Here is a 9,033-nt window from a genome sequence, read left to right on the forward strand (position 1 = left end):
CCTATCCCTTCCTTCCACAGGTCCTGGATGAGTACCTTGGCTCAGGTTGTGAAAGGCCTAATGGGTCGTATTGATGGGCGAGCATGCTGTAGATATTACTCATTGTAGGTTTGGAGCTCTCCGCAGTGCAGTGCTTGTATCCCAAGGAGTCTCTGAGGCAGTTCCAACGTAGCCCCAGGGTTGGTTCCTGGAGATCCGTGTTACTTTGGGAAAGCCACAGTTCGCTTCTTTCCTATCTTGCCTCGGGCAGTAGGTGCTCGATGACAGCTGGTACATTGCTAGCCCACTGGTGTATCTCAAAGCCTCCAGTATGGAGCCACTGCCGCAGTCCATTAACAATGTTTCTTGCTTCATCGGCAGAGGGTATGCTTCAAAGGCAGTTGTCCACATAGAATGACTCCTCGGCGGGCTTCACAAGTTCTTGGTTGACTCCAATGTTGTCCTGAATGTGTCCTTGCAGAGCGTAGATGGCGCAACAGGGACTACAAGTCGTGCTGAATGGCAAGACCTGCCACTCATAGATGCTTAGTTCTTCAGTTCTATTCATGTTCCGAGGTGAGCTGGGGGTTCATGTTCCGAGGTGAGCCGGGGGATGTCTTTCTCTCTGTGAACGGGGCCGCACGGATGGGTCAGGTGCGTTCGTATGTGTTGGATCCATATCTTCGGGTTGGTAACTCAATCCGGCTTGAAGAACCATGAATTAAAGGATGATGGCTCTGGAATTTTTACACTGATTGAGTAGTAAGTTATGGAGATTGTACTCTTATTAGAGAGACGGTGAGAGAGACAGTTCCTCAGTATGTGGACGATGGTTCTTTAATGTTGATTGGAGATTTACAATGTATGTTTTCTGATATGATCTGTGCTTGAAATCTGTGCTTTTTTTCTCATGCACCATTGACTCAGGAAGATGTGCCCTAGTGGGTGTCAATCCCCTGGACATTCGTGTGGCAGAGTTAAAACACTATGTCCAGAGAGAGACAGAGGTGGTGAAGGTGGCTAGGGATGTGGTGAAGGAGCTTGAGGAGCTGTCATCTCACGGCCAACTGGCCCTGGCTGAGGTGGGCTAGCTTGGTTATTTCTAGAAACACTTTAAAAAAATTTTTTTACTATTCTATTAGAAAACAGTACAAAATTAGTATCAATTCACAGGGACTAAGGAACCTTTCGTAAAATTAGTTTAAGATTGGAAAAACATCATCAGGTTATTGGTTTTTACATTGGAACATTTGTTTTTGTTTCTATGCTATGTGTGTTTGAGGAATTGCATACAGTATATCTCTACCAGACCCGATTCCATGTGTAAGATTTGTCTCAGAGGCTACATCTTCTGCGTCTTTCTCTGGAGTATCGCCTGAGGGAGTCCTCCCAGGAAGCTGTCCAGGAGCCTGTCACCAAAGAGGGGCTCCCTACAGGATCCCCTCCCCCTGGGGGACAATGACAAAGTTGTTTACTCTTCTCCCTTTCCTCCTCAACCTCCTCATCCTTACTGAAGCCAGCCTCCCTAACAGGTAACCACTCTCTTCAAACCTTACAGATATTTTATGTATGTTTATGGATCTGAGGTAAAATCAGAATGATAATATTTATTTTAAGGTCTGTTCTCCTGATAAATGTAACATTTTACAGGCACAATTGAGGTCAGGCTTCTGGGATGTGAGGACTTGCTGAAATCCTTGCCAGGACGAGGCCAAATAACCAGTGCATCTTCTGCTCCGGATAGCCCAACAGATTCCAAAGTTGACAGCCAACCTGATCACACAGAAGACCTCTTCTGTAAGTTCCTGTATAAAGGACCTTAGCCCTACTCATCCTTAGTGCTATATTGAACATCCACTACCTCCTCCTCTCCTGCGGGGAGTGTACTGTGTATGTATGGTATTAAGTGCCCAGAGGGCTTGTGACTTCTTTGTTGAAGCTGTGGTTGTCGTGTTTGAATATCCCAAGTACTGTACCTGTAGAACCAGCTCTTCTACATGTTATTGTAGTCAAGGAAATACAGGACAGTAATATCTGACTTTGTGTCTGGCAGTGGAGATGAGTGCAGTGTTGAAACTGGATAACAGAATGGTGGGTTGCACCCACTGCAAACCCCTGAACAAGCAGGCCTGGAGACAAAGCTTCAGCATCCAACTGGAGCGGGCAAGTAGTGTCAATAGAGTGGGTGATTGATATTCTCATTGAAGTGGAAAGGGTGACTAGTAGAGCTAGTTCTTATACAGAACACCAGGAGGAGCCATTGTACTGCCCCTACCTGGTTGTATGGGAACTCAAAGGAATGTGTTGTACATAGTCTGAACATGTCTATATTGGTAAAAAGTCATATTAATTCTCAGTTGTGAGATTATAAATATATTTCATATTTGGACCCCCAGTCTCGGGAGCTGGGGATTGGGCTCTTCTGGCAAAAATGGAGGGCGACGTATGCAGTCAAGTACCTGCGCCTGGAAGAGTTCCTGGACAACCAACAACATTTTCTGTGTTTGTGCCTGGAGCCCCAGGGTACACTGTTCACTGAGGTGTGATTTGTTTATAGTTCCGAATATGAGATGGCATAGCCACAGTGCGGCCTATCAATCAGATATCCATATGTAACACACTACTTGTTATTTTTCTGGTGGCTTTGCAGATTAATTTAGTCAAACCTGTTATTGAGCGCCAACCCAATGAAAGGTGGATTTTCTCAAAAGAGAAAGTTACTCTATGTCACCTGCCTTGGTCCTTTAGTCACAGATCGAATAGGCCTACTCCTGTTACTGTTGATGATAGGTACAGTATATTGGGTTGATGGATTGAACTCAGCGTTCTTTTCCCTCCACTCAGGGAAGAACTTCCTACGTGTTGCCCAGATGAACAGGAACTTTGCTACATGGGGCCATCTGATGATGAGTGTCCTGCCTCAATGCAGTTCCTTCACCACTTTGAGTCTGTTTACTTCCTCTGATGTTGTGGTCAACCCGCCACTTTCCACCAATAAGGCCACTCTCAACCCCCTTTCTGCCAGGGTGAGAGAAAGCACAGTGCTGCCCATGGAAACACAATACAGACAATGTGTGCATTAAGAACATCAATTGTAAAACAGGTATTGTGTGTTGTGTATTTATAAGAATATTTGGTTATGGGACTATATGTAATATTACTTTCACTGCATGATTTCCCTGACTATATACATGACCATCACTGTGTTTCTCTTGATCTGCAGTGACGTGCCGGTGATTAGGCTGAACATAAGTGAAGAGCAGTAATCTAAAACGTCTAGCACTGACCAGGGAAGATGCATCCCCAACATGATCTCAACAGCACAGAAAACACCACAAATTCCTACTCTGACAGAAAAAGTGGTGAACACCTTTATCAGCTCCACCGAACAGAAAACTGTGGTAGTCAAATGTCATTTTGGTAAAGTCATGTGCATAGAGTCCTTTAGAAGACTTTGATGAAATGTTATTCAAATGAATGACTGGTTTTGTGGAAATTCTTACATAGGGACACTCAGTCAATCTTAAACCAATTGTTTATTGATTTAAGATTGTTTATTGTTTATTGTCAGTGCGCTGGAGAGGGTCCAACAAACTTAATGCACCATAGTGAATGTCTGTCAGGAGCTCTGCTGGTGCAGTCCCAGCGGTTGTCTTATACAGTGGGGCAAAAAAGTATTTAGTCAGCCACCAATTGTGCAAGTTCTCCCACTTAAAAAGATGAGAGAGGCCTGTAATTTTCATCATAGGTACACTTCAACCATGACAGACAAAATTAGATTTTTTTTCTCCAGAAAATCACATTGTAGGATTTTTAATGAATTTATTTGCAAATTATGGTGGAAAATAAGTATTTGGTCACCTACAAACAAGCAAGATTTCTGGCTCTCACAGACCTGTAACTTCTTCTTTAAGAGGCTCCTCTGTCCTCCACTCGTTACCTGTATTAATGGCACCTGTTTGAACTTGTTATCAGTATAAAAGACACCTGTCCACAACCTCAAACAGTCACACTCCAAACTCCACTATGGCCAAGACCAAAGAGCTGTCAAAGGACACCAGAAACAAAATTGTAGACCTGCACCAGGCTGGGAAGACTGAATCTGCAATAGGTAAGCAGCTTGGTTTGAAGAAATCAACTGTGGGAGCAATTATTAGGAAATGGAAGACATACAAGATCACTGATAATCTCCCTCGATCTGGGGCTCCACGCAAGATCTCACCCCGTGGGGTCAAAATGATCACAAGAACGGTGAGCAAAAATCCCAGAACCACACGGGGGGACCTATTGAATGACCTGCAGAGAGCTGGGACCAAAGTAACAAAGCCTACCATCAGTAACACACTACGCCGCCAGGGACTCAAATCCTGCAGTGCCAGACGTGTCCCCCTGCTTAAGCCAGTACATGTCCAGGCCCATCTGAAGTTTGCTAGAGAGCATTTGGATGATCCAGAAGAAGATTGGGAGAATGTCATATGGTCAGATGAAACCAAAATAGAACTTTTGGTAAAAACTCAACTCGTCGTGTTTGGAGGACAAAGAATGCTGAGTTGCATCCAAAGAACACCATACCTACTGTGAAGCATGGGGGTGGAAACATCATGCTTTGGGGCTGTTTTTCTGCAAAGGGACCAGGACGACTGATCCGTGTAAAGGAAAGAATGAATGGGGCCATGTATCGTGAGATTTTGAGTGAAAACCTCCTTCCATCAGCAAGGGCATTGAAGATGAAACGTGGCTGAGTCTTTCAGCGTGACAATGATCCCAAACACACCGCCCGGGCAACGAAAGAGTGGCTTCGTAAGAAGCATTTCAAGGTCCTGGAGTGGCCTAGCCAGTCTCCAGATCTCAACCCCATAGAAAATCTTTGGAGGGAGTTGAAAGTCCGTGTTGCCCAGCAACAGCCCCAAAACATCACTGCTCTAGAGGAGATCTGCATGGAGGAATGGGCCAAAATACCAGCAACAGTGTGTGAAAACCTCGTGAAGACTTACAGAAAACGTTTGACCTCTGTCATTGCCAACAAAGGGTATATAACAAAGTATTGAGATAAACTTTTGTTATTGACCAAATACTTATTTTCCACCATAATTTGCAAATAAATTCATAAAAAATCCTACAATGTGATTTTCTGGATTTTTTCCCCTCATGTTGTCTGTCATAGTTGAAGTGTACCTATGATGAAAATTACAGCCCTCTCTCATCTTTTTAAGTGGGAGAACTTGCACAATTGGTGGATGACTAAATACTTTTTTGCCCCACTGTATATGGCTATACACAGACAAGTCATATTTGCATAATTTAGCTTAATTAATTCATCATTACTGTTTTGTTTCATTCATGTGACATACCAATACTGGTTCATAACATGTGACAGACCAATACTTCACGAGGCTTCTTCTCTCTAAACTGAGACCTTGAAACGGAGATATCTTTCGTTCTGAAAACAAGGTCTGGGTGTACTGCCAAATTGCAGCTACTGTTAGTAAGGATTTGTTCAGTCAGTCACTTGCATGAACACAAAAATTGGTTTATAGTAAAGCACAAACATAGAACATAGAAATTGGTAAATAGAAAAGCACAAGTATGACATTTCCATCACACTGGCCTTGGTGTCCATGGTTCTAGCTTTGTAGCATATCTGTCTGCCCCTTTTCAGCCCTCCATTGAAAACTACACAACAGAGAGAGCAAGGATGCAGATGGAAGATTTCAAATGTATCTCTGTCCTGGGAAGGGGACACTTTGGAAAGGTCCAGTGTTTTTTGCCAACACAACATGATGTTAGAGTATTATATGATTTTGTAATAGCCCACTGCACCATGTACTCCAATATTCACCCTATCCAGGTACTTCTAGCTGACTTTAAGAAGACAGGAAAACTCTACGTCTTCAAAGCCTTGAAGAAGAGTGACATTGTGACCTGTGATGAAGAAGACAGGTTAGTGTTCTTTAAGAATAGGAGACATAATGATACAGTATACCATACAATGGATAGGCTTGCTCACTTAACACAAATACAGTAGTACAGTAGTGATACCCACAGATAATAACTTATTTACAGTAAGAAATGCTCTCTCTGATGGCTTGACAGCCTTATGTGTGAGAGGAGGATCTTCGAGATAATCAACGCGTCGAGGCACCCTTTTCTGGTCAACCTGCACGGCTGCTTCCAGACCAGTGAGCATGCGTGTTTTGTCATGGAGTACTCACCAGGGGGTCATGATCCATATCCATAATAACGCCTTCTCTGAGGTGCAAACCAGGTGAGTTGTACCTTACACACGTAACAGTGCAAATTTGGATTGTCATGACTTCTCTTAGATTTTCTTGACTTTTCTTTAGGTTACAGGTTCTACTCAGCCTGTGTTTTGCTGGGTCTAGAGTTCCTGCATCTGAATAAGATAGTTTATCGGTAAGTCGTGTCTGAGTCATTTGACTCACGGGTGTTATAAACCAGCCCTAAATACAGCTATAGCTTGCATCTGCAGCTTATTTAAATTGGATGTGTTTTACACAGGAATTTGAAGTTGGACAACTTGCTGATAGACGCAGACGGATTTGTTAAAATCACAGACTTTGGACTTTGTAAAGAAGGTAAATTATGGTTTATCGTATCTCAGACAGAGTATGTGGGTATGTGTGGAAATTACATATTACAAACTGTATGTGTGTGTGTGTGTGTGTGTGCTCTATCTGCTGTTGACCTGGCAGGGATGGGGCATGGCGACCGGAGGTCAACATTCTGTGGAACTCCAGAGTTCCTGGGCCCAGATTCGCAAAACCTTCTTCAGAAGAAATGTCTTCTTAACTGCCATTTTAGACTTATGAAGAAAGTTAAGCAAAGTTGATATTCCTCATAAAGGTTGTTATTGGAAATGTTCTTGCGCTATTTCTTATGTTTCTCCTTAAGCAAAAAGTTAAGAACAAATTTGATTATTTTAAATAAGGTTTTTGAATTTGTTCTTAATTCTAAGATAGCTGAACCCTTGTCTTAAACTCAGGGTAGTGAGAGAATACGCTCATGAAAGCAATTGAAAGCAATTCACTCACAAACTTCATCTGAAAGCTTCAGTATTGATTATTTTAAACCCAATAATATGTTTTAGAACTAGTCTCTGAAGGAAATATGCTAACATGATTGCCATTGCTAGCTAGATAGCTAAATCAGTTGCCTAGCAACACACATCTTAAGAAGATTCGGAATAAGATATTTGAGAAGTTTGTAAGAAAATCATTGAATCTTAAGATATTGTTGAGGAATTGCACTTACGAACTATCTTATGAACTTCTTATTTTTTTTCTTAAGAAGCTTCTTAAGTAATTGCGTAAGAAGTGTTTTGTGAATTTGGGCCCTGGCGCCTGAGGTGCTTACTGAAGATAACTGCACACGAATGCACTCCCTAAAACACAGACAGACTAAACAGTTTGTCACAAACAAGCAACACAAACATAGACATATGCATACAAACACACAATAACACACACACTTTACACATGTACACATGGATTTTGTGTTATAGATATGTAGTAGTAGAGTAGAGGTATGAGGGGGCACACTTAATATGTTGTGAAATCTGTTGTGAATGTATTGTAATGTTTTTAAAATGTATAACTGCCTTAATTTTGCTGGACCCCAGGAAGAGTAATGGGGATCCATAATAAATACAAATGAATAACCACAAATACACAGATATGTAATGTTATATAGTTTCAATGACTGGCCATAAAACAGAATAAAGCCTTCCCTCTATCACTCTTTTGCCAGTCTCCATTCCCAGGAGAAGATGAAGAGGAGGTGCATGGCAGCATAGTTAATGATGATGTTCATTATCCTGGATGCCTCTCTCCAGACTCCATCTCCATCACTCAAAAGGTAACCACCCTCCTTTCTCTTCTCATTTTGTCTCTCATATTTGTATATATTTGGAAACCGTTCAGAAAGAGTTTTGTTATGAAGATACCAGCGTTTGTTTTGAACCCTCAACCTGTCTGTACATGCAGCTTCTTAAGAGGAATACAGAGAAAAAACTGGGAGCCGGAGAGGGGGACGCAAATGAAGTGAAGGGCGAGCAATTTTTCAAGCTAGTTTAGTTCAAGTCATTTTCAATCAATGCTTTTAGATATACACTACTGTTCAAAATTGTTTATCATATCTCAGACAGAGCATCCCGGAGTTGCGTCTTCACTGTTGACGTTGAGGCTGGTGTTTTGCGGGTACTATTTAATGAAGCTGCCAGTTGAGGACTTGTGAGGCATCTGTTTCTCAAACTATACACTCTAATGTACTTGTTCTCTTGCTCAGTTGTGCACCAGGGCCTCCCACTACTCTTTCTATTCTGGTTAGAGCCAGTTTGTGCTGTTCTGTGAAGGGAGTAGTACACAGCGCTGTACGAGATCTTCAGTTTCTTGGCAATTTCTCGCATAGAATAGCCTTCATTTCTCAGAACAAGAACAGACTGACGAGTTTCAGAAGAAAGTTCTTTGTTTCTGGCCATTCTGTAATCGAACCCACAAATGCTGATGCTCTAAATACGCAACTAGTCTAAAGAAGGCCACTTTTATTGCTTCTTTAATCAGCACAACAGTTTTCAGCTGTGCTAACATAATTGCAAAAGTGTTTTCTAATGATCAATTAGCCTTTTAAAATGATAAACTTCGATTAGCTAACACAACGTGCAATTGGAACACAAGAGTGATGATTGCTGATAATGGGCCTCTGTACGCCTATGTAGATATTCCATTAAAAATCAGCCGTTTCCAGCTACAATAGTCATTTACAACATTAACAATGTCTACACTGTATTCCTGATCAATTTGATGTTATTTTAATGGACAAAAAATGTGCTTTTCTTTCAATAACAAGGACATTTTTAAGTGACACAACTTTTGAACGGTAGTGTAGATGCATCAACCGTATCTTTGAGATGCTTGTGGGAGAATAAGTTATATTTTGTAACTTAACCCATATGTACCATATCTATTTTTCCTGACAAAAATCACGGAGTCTGTGGACGTCAGTAACTTTGATAGCGAGTTCACGACTCTCCAGCCA

General features: G+C 41.8%; 1 pseudogene; it reads left to right on the plus strand.

Moving 5' to 3' along the window:
• The first annotated feature begins 570 nt into the window (after positions 1-570).
• On the plus strand, positions 571-6,829 carry LOC139545862 (serine/threonine-protein kinase N2-like; annotated as a pseudogene).
• Positions 6,830-9,033: the final 2,204 nt, after the last annotated feature.

This window comes from Salvelinus alpinus, chromosome 19 (assembly GCF_045679555.1).
Source record: "Salvelinus alpinus chromosome 19, SLU_Salpinus.1, whole genome shotgun sequence".
NCBI classification, from domain to species: Eukaryota; Metazoa; Chordata; class Actinopteri; order Salmoniformes; family Salmonidae; genus Salvelinus; species Salvelinus alpinus.